Genomic DNA, 14115 nt, shown 5'->3' with positions numbered 1-14115 from the left:
TTTCAACAAAAATTTGTCATAGAGCTAAAATTAGTCACCAGTCATTCTCCACTGAAAGTGAGATTTTAGCATTGGATGTAACGCTTCCTGGATGCGCCCCGTTTTCGATAATCAATGCTTATTTCCCTACAGGAGTCCGCAATACAGGCTCTCTTAATGCCGCGCTTGCAGCATGCAGAAAGGATATAATCATAGCTGGTGATTTTAATTCTCACCACGTATCATGGGGTTATCGGTCCGACTCTTGTGGTAAACGATTGTTAGACTGGGTTTCGTCAAATAACCTTCATTGTGTAAATTCGAGAACCCCAACTTATGTATCCGGCACATCGCGTTCGGTGTTAGACCTAACTTTTTCCAGTTCGGGCTGCGTTTTCTCCTCCTGGTCTGCTATTACCTCGGCCACAAATAGCGACCATCTTCCAATAACTTTTGAAATAACGCGCCCAATTAATTTGGTTGAAAAGCATGTCCGCACCTATGTTAACTATACTAAATTTCAAGTTTCGCTGCGATCAGCTTTAGAAAAACAGGTTGGCCTAAATGATGAAGTTAAGGCAGTTAATTTGTATCAAGTGCTAAGTGACAGTTATAAAAAATGCAAGTTCAGTATGCAGTCAACTAAAGGTGGTACTTATTCTCCATGGTGGAATCCGGACTGTGCACGCGAATATAGAAGAAGAAAGGCAGCCTGGAGAAAGTTACTGTATAATCAATGTCCACGTAATTGGAATGACTATGAGTTTGCTGCAGCTACATTCAGGCAAACAGTTGACAAAGCGAAAGAAAATTCTAACACCAAACATTACAGTTACCTGTCGCAGTCTAGTAATAAAAAAGCCCTATTTCGATTTCTACGGTCTAAAAAGATTGTTTCAGCCCCAGTTAATGTAGAGTCAGTTAGCTTAACTTCCACTGAATTAGTGCAGTCACTGGAGGATATTGCAAAAGGCTTAGAGCGTCGATTCACATCACTTCGCCCCTATCATATACCGGCACCTGAACCACCTAATGAGTACGTAACGGTCACATTAGAAGAATTAATGAGAGAGGTAAAGATGCTGCCAGCTTCGGCCCCAGGCCCTGATGGCATAACTACAGCAATGATAAAAGTATTATTCGAATTGTCTCCCCAGGATTTGCTTAATTTCATAAATTACTCGATTAATAATGCATGGATTCATCCAGATTGGAAGGTTGCCAAAATAATTCCACTACTCAAAAAGCCAGGTGATGGACATTCAATAGACAACATTAGACCTATTTCTCTAACCTCAAATCTTGTAAAGTTAATCGAGAGAGTTCTCTATGGTCACGTTGATAGGTGGATAGGCGAGAACCAAATATTAAATGATTCTCAAATAGGATTCAGGCCCAGCTGCTCAATTTGGCGTGCTCATGTTGACTTGGAGAGTAGAATCCAACTCGCTCGCCGCAACAACCAGTACGCGGCCCTAGTGACATTAGACATTGCGAAGGCGTGTGACAGTGTCGACCACAGTACTTTAATCAACAGACTTAATAGTGTGAATCTTCCACACTATATAATTGCATGGATTCAAAATTTTCTAAGCGGACGAACATTTTATTGTTATCAAAACGGTGTTTCTTCTAAAAGTTACAAACAGACAAGGGGCGTCCCTCAAGGTGCAGTACTTTCCCCAGTATTATTCAATATTCTACTAAATCACATCCCGACACATCATGACGTACAGGTATACGAATACGCTGATGATATTGCATTTTTCACGGTATCGAATGATATACATAGCCTATATAAAACTTTGCAGTCGTATCTGAATCAGATTGAAACTTGGCTAAAAGGAATACAAATGTCGCTAAATGTCAACAAAAGTGCGATCATTGTCTTTCCCTTGACTTTTCCTATCCGAATAACACTGTCATATGGCCAGGAGATTATTCCGCAGGTACATTCTTTAAAATATCTGGGAATGATTTACACCGAAAAGCTAAAGCTAAATTGGCAGACACACATAGAGTACATCGCATCTAAGGGAGCACGCGCTGTTGGTTTATTACGAAGAGGCTGCAGCAGTCGTTTTGGAATGCGCAGGGAGACCTTGCTGATGATTTATTGTATGTATGTCCGCCCCATCCTAGAGTTTGGATGCGTGTTATTTTCAGGAGGTCCTACGTATAAGTTACGCCCTCTGGTTCTTTTAGAACGCGAATCACTACGTCTGTGTCTCGGCCTTCCAAAATTTGTAGCAAATAATATTTTATATCATGAATCTCACCTGCCTTCTCTTCAAACTCGATTTCGTATACTGACAGTCCAAACATTTCTAAACATCTATGCTTCTCCCCAGAGACGCTCCTACTATATTTTTACTCGAGAACCAACTGCATTCTTTGAGAATCAATGGCCCAGACTGCATTGTCCCCAGGTTGTTTTTGTGCAGAAGCTATTACAGCCATTACAAATATCAATCCGTGATGTGGCTTTTCAAAATTTACCAACTTCGACAGCAAGTGTTGAATTTGGCGATATATTTCCCAATAACGCTAAGCTCCTACCTATTGGATACCTAAAAGGTTTATTAGATGACCACCTTGACACCCTCCAAATAAATGCAGTAATAGCCACAGATGCTTCTGTCAGTGAGGAGAAGGCCGGAGTGGGCATTTTTTCGACATCATTAAATTGGTCTTTCTCTCTTCGACTACCCGATTTTACGCCAATATTTCAAGCAGAGTTATTGGCAATCATCGTAGCTCTACGCAAACTTCCCACATCTATTTCTTCAGCCGTAATCTTAACCGACTCCTTGTCTGTTTGCTCCGCTTTATCTGTGCCCAATCCAAGTATCATTCTCCGAGAATTTCATTCACTGGTTCCCCAACATCTACGCCTCATCCACCTGGTATGGGTGCCAGGGCACGTGGGGCTCACTTTAAACGAGTCAGCAGACGCACTAGCAGCGGCATCTCTTAAAGGCCCGGTACTGAGGATCTTAAAACCTTCGGCATACGTCACTTCTGCAAGATTTAAAAAATTTTCCATTCAAGAAGAACATGCCAAATCATGTGTATTAGATAACGCCGATTTTCAGCACCTTAGATTTCCTTGGCACAGCGTATGGTGTGCAACAAGAAAATTTGAAGTTTCATTTACGCGTCTGCGTTGCCGAATACCACGGCTTAATTTCTATTCCCATAGGTGTGGTTTGGCTCCTTCTCCTAAATGTTTTTACTGCAATGAACCCGAAAATATGGACTATTTTTTTATTGAGTGTCGTAGGTTCAAAGTGCATAGAAAACGACTTCTAGAAGGTCCCTTCCGCCAGCTTGGATTAGCCATCACGCTACCTATCATTCTGTCTCTGGGGGCGTCGGCACTAGGACACTGTAATAGGAACGTATGTGATGCCATATATAATTTTATAATGGAAACAAGGAGACTTCCATGCTAATTTTACTGTTTTATTTTCCAAAACAAGAAACCAAAAAAATATTAACTTCTAATTTTAAGAAACTCTAGCATGAAAATTATTATTAACGATTAGAATTAATTTAATATCACATTTTCAGTAAAAAAAAACCCATTTAGGCATTTATTCTTTTTGAACCCACTTCCGCCCGATTCATGGCCAATCCCCCGTAGTGGGTTGTGCTATATCTACAGGCTCCAAACCAAACCAAACCAAATCGTGAATGAGTCTGCGGTGACTGATCCACGTCATGTTTAATTTTGAGCCAGTGAATATGCCAACCGCCTAGCCCGCAACCTCCATTTCAATCGCGGCTTCATTGTAATTACAATGTTCCAGTGCGGTATGGCATACTATGACGTCACTTCTGTGCCTTTTCGTTTCCCACCATGTGGTACCGCAGGATCGATGCTATAACGCGAAATAAAGATTGGGTTGGATAGCCCGGAGATCCAGCTGGTGTACGTGAATCAAAGTGGTTCTTTGGCCTTCTGAAGTAGGGACTGCGAATGCATTCTTTTCAAAGCAAAGTTTTCCTACGCGAACCATCCCGAACTATGCTAACCGTACCTGCTGCTATATTGCTCAACAGCCCAAGCAAACGTCACCATTCATGTAACGAATCGGCTTACATGTAGCCCGATTTCTATTGCCCCTAAAGGTTTGCTGGTCGCCGGCTCTGTTATCCACAGAAATACGGAGTGAAACAGCAGACGCTTCCTAAGTATCTTCAACGTAAGTGTTGCTCGCTTTCGAGTGCGCAATTTGCTTAATGAAGCGAAGCATTGTATGCCTGATTTACTCGTGTTTGGCGCATTTGCCTTGTCCGTTTCTAGCTGAATAGTCCAGGTCATCTTTGGAGATTGTGCCATGGCAAACGGGGGATATGCTGCAGATGAGGTGATGAAAAGTATGGCGCCCTCGGAAACAGTGCAGTAGGCGGCCATGCGGATCATGTGTGTCGCGTGTTGGGAGAGCTTCTGCGTCTTGTCGAGTTGCCCGACGTTGAGGATAAATTTACCAACCTGCGTGTTTTGTATAGTTTGAATGTGATAGCGTGAAATGCCCCATGTCGCAAAAAAAAAAAAAAAAAAACCGGTGACGGCCCCCCGCGTCAGGCGTCGTTTGGCGAAAAATGATTCCGAACCACAACAGCGCAGGCCTTCCGCGTGGCGCAGAGGCCTCACTCGACTAATTGAATTTCTCTACATCAGACGCGTCCGCAAGAATCGTAAAGTTCAATCTAAACACAACCAACGGACAAGATAGCATCGGATTGTAATTTTAATATACCAGAAAACATAATTCTGTTTAACGGAAACTCAAACACGAACTTCTTTTCCAGCGTTTCTAGCATTGATAGAGTGCCGCGGCCCACTCGGCTCCTTGCAACAACACCATCCAGATGGCGCTCGCCTGTGCGCAACCGCGACACACGCGAGAGACCGCGTTTCTACCAGAAAGCTCACCCGCTCGCCTTCGTGCACGGCGTTCGCCGCCAGCACTTGCCGGTAGACATAACGGTTACATAAGCTGCAGTTGTCGGAAAGCGTGAGGACAGTGAGGGATCAATAAATGCTATCACGTCGCAACCTTAAAGGCGAAGCGTAAGCGTCCTCCAACGTTTTTATAAGAAAGCGTAGTCACGCATGCTTCCGTGAGACACCGGGTAGCCTGGTATTTTGTGCCCTTAGGCGAACGCTTTGTTAGTGTGTTTGTATTGATGTAGTGCTGAAATTGCACTAGCACGCACATAATGACGTCGCCCTAACATTACTTGGCAGGCAAAAGCACCCCCTCCCCCTAAAAAAAATATCAGAAATTAAAAAAATAAATAGTCATGGCCTCTGAAGAAACAGCCCCAATATGTAATGAGTTCCCTCTTCCCTCGTGTTGTTATAATGCTTGCGTAAGAACAGAGTGTTCTGGACTAACCCTGCAAAAGCTATGACCGGCCCTCTGTAAAACACATCGTGATAATGCAATGAAGAAAACACCTTTGAATAAATAAACACAGGAGAGCGCCACCCCGTTTGTGCACTTTCGCAAGTTTATGTGAAGCACCGTTGTTTACGGCATCTTCAGGAATACAAGCACAACACCAGGCCTCCTCGATGCAATATAGAACGTGGGGGTCCTAAATTACCTCGCAAAAGAACGGGTTACGCGGGTGGAGGAGGGGGGGGGGGGGGTGGACATCGGCGAATCTAAAGTATATTGATTGGACGACCCAGGGATTGTTAGCAAAGGTCGAAGCACCAGAATACAGCCTAAAGCTTACGTCTGAGATTTAAAGGACAATAAAGCGACAACCTCCGTGAGGCGAAAAGTGCCCCGAATCTTGTCGGTATAGGGCTGCGTTCACGCTGTACAATACAGCCTCATGCGGCCCGCAAACAAAGCCCGGGTTTCGCGAGATAAGGCGAGAAATCTCACCAGTGCAGGCGGAGATAATGAGCCAGAGAAGGCGCTGGCCTGCCCGTGTACAAAGCTGCTTCGGCCGAGCTGTTTTCGCGATAAAGCGGACCACGACATTTTACCGCGCTCCTCTCTGGCGAGGATCCTGTCGAACGCACGTATACCCAACGTCGACGCAAGTCCTCCGGATTCTCTGACAAATAGCTGTCGACACGCCTGACGCTGCAGGCATGGCTTTTTTTTTTTTTTTCGAGGGGATCCCCCACGCTGCCCGATAAGGTAACGCTGATGGATGGACAGCGTCGTCCGTGCACTCTCCCTGATTCCGCCTTCCGTTCAGCCCTGGAATATGTTACGTGTAGGTGTAATGAATGAAAAGGTATAGCGAACCGTGGTGCGGCCGATGGGAGGAAGACGCTTCAACGTTCTGTTTTGTATAGGCTTGTTTGTTGTTTTCTCCGCAGACAACAAAGGGGCGTTAAAGTACTCGACACGCTGAACCAGAAATAAGCAGGAGACATCAGGTGAACGAAGAGAAGTAAAAAAAGAACGTCTTCTTTGTTGCACTATAATATGGAATTCCTTGCGGATTTCATTTTCGCTCACGAAGTAAGCAGGACAGCTGCCACGTGACTTAATATTGAAAGCAAGCGGAGCTATTTACCCGACACTTCATGCGCAGCGGAAATACTTAATACAGAAACAGCCTCTTCGTCTGCGTAACACATTTTCGTTTGCCTTACAGTAAGTAAATATGCGGTAAAGAAACCACCGTTACGCTAAATAAAGTAATCCTGGAGACATAAGCTAGCTTATTAAAAAAACACACTTTGTCTTTCATTACCCCTAGGGTATGAAAGAAGGCGAATGATTATCAGTAAACGTTATTTCCAAGCTGAAAGCAGTGTAGCTGACTTGAAACAAGAAATCTCAGGTGTTCCCACTGCACTTGTGGCAGACGGCGATGGATCTTTAGGGGAATAGGCAATGTGGCCAGTCCTTGTGTAATCATATTAAAAAAAGGCACTCCATAGACTCAGATAAACGTGGAAAGAAAAGAGAAATGGAAAGGAAGCGCAAAACAAAAAGTGACGCTACAAAAGATTAAAAGTGCAACGAAATATCGCCGTCCAAGCTGAAAGTGGTGTAACTTTATTGGCGCGACTCTTTACTGGCACTGCAGTACCACCTGTGTGACGTCATTACAGGTTCTACACGGCGTGTTACAGCTTTTCAGAGTGCGATAAATATTGGCGCACCCATAAGTCGCGTTCGCGTCAGTCGGAGCCCCGTAAAGTTAGAGGAACGTCCCAGAAGATAAGCCGCAACGCTAAGCCTTGGTATCGCAGTCAGTCTTTTGTCCTGCGGGCGAAACTGCAAATTTTGTTTGCTTCATGCATCAGCGCTTGCTTTTACGAATATTACTCGGTCTGTTTTGCGGGGCAAGTTCAAGGCAATTTTCTTCGCCAAAAAACAATCCAAGTACATTTTGAAGCAGATGTCCTGCTGGTAGTTTTTCTTCAATAACAAACATTAATAATTTAGTAATGTTTGCCGGTTATGTGACTCTCTTATAATTTATCTTGTGCTCTACATTTCTCACACCATTAGCTGAGTCTACAGAGGTAAGAAAATACAGAACACCTGTTCCTGGGCATTGTAATATTATGCGTACGCTAAAAGTCCCCGTTACACGACCTCGTGGTTTTCGACGAGCCACCAAAATCTGAGAAAGGAGAAGTGGACCAATCGAAGACACCAGCACGACTACCGGTAACCGGTTGCCTACTTTCATTGCGCTGGCTCAACGCCTACTGCATAGCACAAGGGCGACGCACTTATGCATTACAAGCGCCAAGCGCACAGTTAGCAAGACGCATCTTCCCCTTGTTACAAGAGCATGATCTCAATATGCACAGCTAGCAATAAGATAAATTTCACAAGTTGTCGGCAATCCCCATTTAAACACAACCACAAGTGACAGTGCACTGACGAGTACGGGATTTTGTGGGCCTCGCACTTGTTAAAAGAACCAATAAGAAATATACATTCGATAAAGCTTGCTATTATCAATCTTGATATAACCATACTGATTCACACATTGCTACGCTCGAAGAAAACATAGCTCATATAGGTAAATTACGTCGATTTCACCTAAAGCTACTTCAATCTCTTTCTATTTGATTTCAGCCGTTATTCTTTTGCGATTAGGGAAAGATTTTTCCAAAGTGCCCACTTAGCCTGTCTTTGCCGTGACGTCAAAAATCCGCTACAAGTCACCACATTAAAGTGGCGTGTACACACTAATGTATTATTGTGTAAAAGAAAATTGCACGTTTTTAATAGCCGGAGACTGGCCCTTTCAGAAATGTATAGAAGATAGCAGCCGCCGATAGCTCTGGCGCAGGCTTCTCGGAGCCGCCGGAGAAAATGTATTTCTTTGCGTATAATACAAAGATTTGCGTGGCAGTTTATATAGTAGTCGGAATTTTACAGAAGAATAAAAATGGGTTGGAGTGCATACCGCAAGCATTACCAAATTATGACTGGGAGCTTATCACTGTCGTTGAAAACTGTACAATCATTGTATTCTACTACGGCTACCACACGAGGCAGAAACTTTGAGATAAACAATGAGGCTCGAGAACAAGTTGAGGACAGTGACAAGAGCGACGGAGCAAGAAAGGTTAGGTGCAATGTTAAGAGAAAAGAACAGAGCGGTGTGGACTAGAGAGCAAGCAAATATAGCCGTTATTCTAGTTGATATTAGGAAAAATAAAATGGAGCTAGGTTGACTATGCAATGCCTAAGGCAGATAACCGGTGAACCATCTGAATCTGAGTTACAGAACGAATGCCAAGAGAATAGAAATTCAGCCGAGGACAGCAGAAAATTAAGTTAGGTAATAAAATTATGAAATTTTCAGATTCAAGTTGCACTCAGCTAGTGCAAGACAGGGATCATTGCAGATCATTGGGAGGGGCCTTTGTCCTGCAGTAGACATAAAACTAGGTTAGCTGTGATCATGATAACGTTGTCTATCTCTTTCGGCATGAATGCGACATCACTTTGCCAACTCTTCACTGAGGATTCGTTTTAGCGGCATTACAAATGCGAAGCACTTCTTTGCCTAGTCGGAGCCAAGGTCAAACGCGAGGCCATCCAAGGTCACCGTGTTTGTCGCCTACGCGCCCGCACACCCATGGGCCCGCTCACCAACTGCTACTGGCTCGGCCCTTTCACGCATTGCTCCACTCGCCGGTACGGGTTTGCGCGGCAAGAAATAGTCGTGGCTTGCTTGCGCTAGCTGCGTTTATTGTGCCCCTCTACTTACATCTAGGTGCCCATAAAAGAATCCATGGCGATCCAAATTTCCCGAGTCCCCCAATACGGCGTGCCTCATAATCATATTCGTGGTTTTGGAACGTAAAACGCCATAATTTCCTTTATTCTAGGCAATGGCAATGGGTCCGTCCGCACCAAGTGTCCAAGACGTGTCACTCAACCACCTTAGTTTTTGGTTAGAAAACACACCGGTATTTGGTACATGGCTCACAGTCTCTTCCTAAAATATTCTTACGGAACAACTTTTGTGCCACCTGCCGTGCTTTCAAAGCTGGCTCAAATACGCCAAACATGTTTCTGCAATGGAAACTATTACATATATTATTTTAGCGTCTCTTACTTCAAATCTTCGTGCATTGAACCTGGAAAAATACTCCAGTTTGTAAAGGTGCTGATTGGGCAACTTTGATCTGAAAAAGAATTAGAAAAATTCCTACAAACCTTTAGCTATGATGTAGTTATTTTTTCAGGCACAAATACTGTTGATTTCTTTTTTGTTAGCTTATTACTTGATTGTCCCGCAGTATTATTTTACACTAAATAAATTTAGCGCCAATAAAGTTGAGGACCTTTTTTTAATATTTTGCCAAACAAGGAAGAAATTTTCCTTTTGGTCCACTTTATTTACGATTCTCGCAATGAAATTCTCCTCGTAAAATAATTACACAAGGTGCATAAAAAAGGGTTGCAAATTGTAGTTCGACTTTCATCATCTCGTTTCGATTTTGGTTTTAGCGAAATCGGAATTCTACGATGTGACCTCTGCCACATTGCCACGCTCGGCAATTTCAGTGATCCTGCTTTACGGCAAAGCACAGTGGCTGTCTTGCTTACGTCGTTGGCACGTGCACGTTGGCAGGGCCACTTGACCTCCCTATTTGCGTGAAGACTCCGTTGTGCTGCCCAGTCCCATTCACTATTACAAAAGCTATCTTCGTGTTGAATTTTTCAGTGTTTTGAAGTTCTTCGACTGTTTCGAGCATATATTTAGAAGCTTGCAAAGAAACTGGAGGTTTGTGTGAACCGAAATTCTATTGATTTGTTTGTTTGGTGATGTCAGGCCCCTGCCGATACAAATGCATAAAACAAAACTCGAGTCCTTGTGCACGGTTTCTAAGAGTTCACAATCTAAAGCGGAAACTATTTAAATAAAGAGAAGGAGGCTGTACAGTTGCAAGGCTTAGGGAAGAGGAATGAAGGGGTCAATAAGCCACCCACCTTTCAACGTAATTGGATACGTGTTTGCTGCAATCCCATTAAGATCCTCGGTGCCTGGAAGCTTGACGTCAAAACATTCGACAATATTCTTCAGAAACTGGGTCACACAGAAACAGTTATTTCAAAAGTTGCTAATCGTTCTTATGGCAACATAATGGCCTGATGGCTGTTGACGCTACAGGTATTAAATTGCCTTGCATTTAAGGTTTTGAATTACCCTTTTAACGTCAGAGGCCCTCCCGCCAGAAATGAGGAAATTCAAGATGACCTAGCTTGCCGCGTCGACAACAAGGCAGTGGAAGTTTAGTGGGTAACAACTTGCTTCTTTACATGACATCTAAAACTTTGGAGCTGTTTAGTAGCGTATCAGCGTCTCACAAAGCTGAAGGCCGGGCCGAGCTGGTAGCTCTTGAGCCAGACACAAATCGATAATTGTCAATTCTCATCGTCATGGGCTTTACAACAATGAATAAAATAATTTATGACAGGAAAGTATCACATACTGGATTACAATCACTGGCATACCTAACAACAGAAAAGAGAACAGCCATCACGTACACCAAAGATATGAAAAGTGCAATGGGTTAGAAGAGTTCTATAATATATGCTTTACAGTACCTGGTGTGGTTCTGTACATCAAAGTACAACAAGAGCAGAACATTTGAAAGGAGCCCGTAGTATAAGCATTGTGCGCATGCCCTAGTACGGGATACCGACTGGTTATAAAACTTGCTGAAAGGGCAGTCAAATGATGTCTTGCATCACCCCACAGAATAGCATAGTTGTCTATGTGACGCCAACTAATGCCCTAGAAACTTTAAGGTGACGCTTTTGTTTCAATCAGCGGTGTGGGCAGATGGCGCCACGAACCCGGTGATAAATTTCCGAAGCGGTACGCAGAATTAACTAAACACAGAGCACATTGGGGCCACAATAAATATCAGGCGGTGCGTGTAATCTGGAAAGGAGTAACGCTGCTGACGCTAACGTGCACAAATGTTATTCAGTGCTTAAAATGGCATATCTTATCCGTCTTTGAAGTTCACCAAAGATCGGTAGGCCGGTTTGCTTTGGGAGTCAATGATAAAACCACAAATGAGGCAGTGCAGGAATGCATGGGTTGAGCCTTTTTTGAAGAGGGAGATGTGCAGAGCAAAATTATGTTTCAAGAAAGTCTCATGAACATGGATCGATAATATTGGGCCGCTAAAGCGCGGAGGTATCTGAACCAGAAAAGCGTGAACTCAGAACAGAGGAAGAGGCCAAGAAAGTTTGCGAAAGCATGATTGAAAGGCAGTGAATTGGATTCATTGATTTGGAAGAAAGAAATTCGAAGCACTGAAGAAAGAAATTTGAAGAAAAAGTCTGTACAATAACACAAAAGGCAGTGCCTTGCTCTTGGTGGATCGAGCCGCATGCCTAAGGACAAAAGCATACCGGAGCAAATACTCGCAGCAACATAAGGCATGCGTATGCTGCACCGAAAATCCGGGGGCCATTCAGCATATACAAATGAAATGCGAAGGGATCCACCCAGTGAGACTCATAGGTATTGTACAACTTGCCGAAGCTCTTGGACTTAAAGTGGACGGAAGCATCAGCCGGTCAGCAGTCGAGATAAGCAGGAGAGCTTTAGAGTATTGGCGAAAAAAAAAAAAAAAAAGAGGGAGGAGTTTGACACGAACGGATCTCTTACAATAATAGGTAGGGGCACCAGATCGATGGAGACATTGGTATGCTGTGGCCGCATTCGAACGCGTGCACACTTTTTATTCGCGTTCCAGCTCAGCAGAAAAGCTAGGGTTTGTGCGCCGAACGCCATTTCCAGCAGTGGGAGGCAGTACGGTGCCAAGGCTCTGCTGCAAAGTCGATTGAAAGAAGCACGGGAATGTGTCCTTTATTATTTTTTTTTTTTGCAGCCAAACGCATTGCTAGTCCCTCGCGTCTCCGGAGGCTGTGCAACACTGCACACGTGGCCGTCCGCTCAGGGGGGACACGTGAGCGCGTGCGCCAGCCAAGTGCCAGTGCAGTCACCGTGGCCGCACATCCAAGGAAACCTGCGCAAGCGTGCTCTGGCACACTCTGAAATAATTTACACCTCTAAAAGTGAAAAAAGTGTCTAGATGTATTTATAACTCACACCCTTAGCGTGTTGGTCATATAAATCACACCCTAAGGATGTAAAAAACGAGAAGAAAGGACGTTAACTGAGGGGCCCGCGAAGGTTGTGGGACCGTTCCGCACCCGCGGCAAGTTGATTTTTCATCCATTTTCATTTCCATTAATTTATCGTTTCTTTATTTCATTTATTAAGCACAAGGAATTTCCCCTATGTTGTCCTTGGTGTCAATGTTTGTTGGCTTCTTATGAAATGACCCTAAGGGTGTAACTTATAGTGACATTTACACCCTTTTTCACTTATAATGGTGTAAATTATTTTTATTTTCAAGCGTACATTGTTCGGGAGCACGAAGCCTGCTTCGCTGTGGATATAACTTCGTTTTCAAAACATGTCGTCACTGCGGGAAAACCAGCTTTGTGTGCGTTCACCATACCTAAATCGAGGTTTCTTAATCACCTTCACTCCAATATGCTGCATCAATGCCAGCAAACACGCGCGTGAGGTAAAACAGTTTTACTCCTCTTGTCACCCTCAACAGTGAACGAAAGAACCGAAACTTACTCTCCCTAAAGGGCCGGTGTCCTTAATTCGTGTGGCTCGTTGCGGCAAATTCGACCGCCGCTTACGTGAAGTCCGCAAACGCAAGTCGGTTTTCGCCGACACGACTGTGACAACGTGCTCACGCGAGCGAAGTTCGTTTCCCCAGAACACAGTCCTGGCACCCCCAAATGGTGGAGCAGACTCCACGATACAGCTGCGCAGGTTTATTTTACAGGCGCGGCCTCGCTTGATGCACTTGCGCTTCGTGGAGCGCGAATGCCCTGGACGGCTTCCGGTTTCGCTCACTGACGTAGCCCGCGCAACCTAACGAGCCCTTTTGCATCCGCGATGTGGCAGCAGCGCGTTCGTGATCCCAGAGAACTTCGGGTCAGCCATTTCTGACAGTCCAGTTAGCCAGGAAAAATAAGTGTTTTGTAGCGTATAGTATGCTGTAGGCACATATTCTTTGTGTTTTCAGATATAAAGAACGTGCGCCATGCGTCGAACTCATTTATGAGCTGTTGTTTTGTTGCACTTAACAATACAATTCACTTGTCAAACACTATATCTCCTTAACAAAGCTGGTGCCAGCTAGAGGGTCCTATAAATTTATAGGCTATTGCAACGTGTTCTTGCGAAGGGCTTAAGTGGAAGTTGTCCACGTACTCTATTTCTAAGCATGAGTGCGTGAAAATCTACGCCCGCTGATTTTCAACACTTTTCCTCTGTACATAACAGTTTTACGAGTCAAAATTGTCGTAGGCTTAACTGGAAGTCTTCCAGGAACTCTGTGCACATGAAAATGGTAGTAGGAGCGTGCTAAAATCTAAGCCCGAAGATTTTCAACAATTTTCCTCTGTACATAACAATTTTACGAGTCAATATTGTCGTAGGTTATACGAGAAATTTTATGTATTGCTCCTAAGGCCTAATGCGCATGCATTTTATCTCAAAACTTAAAAATAAACTCTCCGCGTATTGGGAGAACTTAAAAGCACGATTTGTGCTTCTGCGCAGCAG

The sequence above is a fragment of the Dermacentor andersoni genome, chromosome 7 (assembly GCF_023375885.2).
Source record: "Dermacentor andersoni chromosome 7, qqDerAnde1_hic_scaffold, whole genome shotgun sequence".
NCBI classification, from domain to species: domain Eukaryota; kingdom Metazoa; phylum Arthropoda; class Arachnida; order Ixodida; family Ixodidae; genus Dermacentor; species Dermacentor andersoni.
This window is presented reverse-complemented; position numbering follows the sequence as displayed.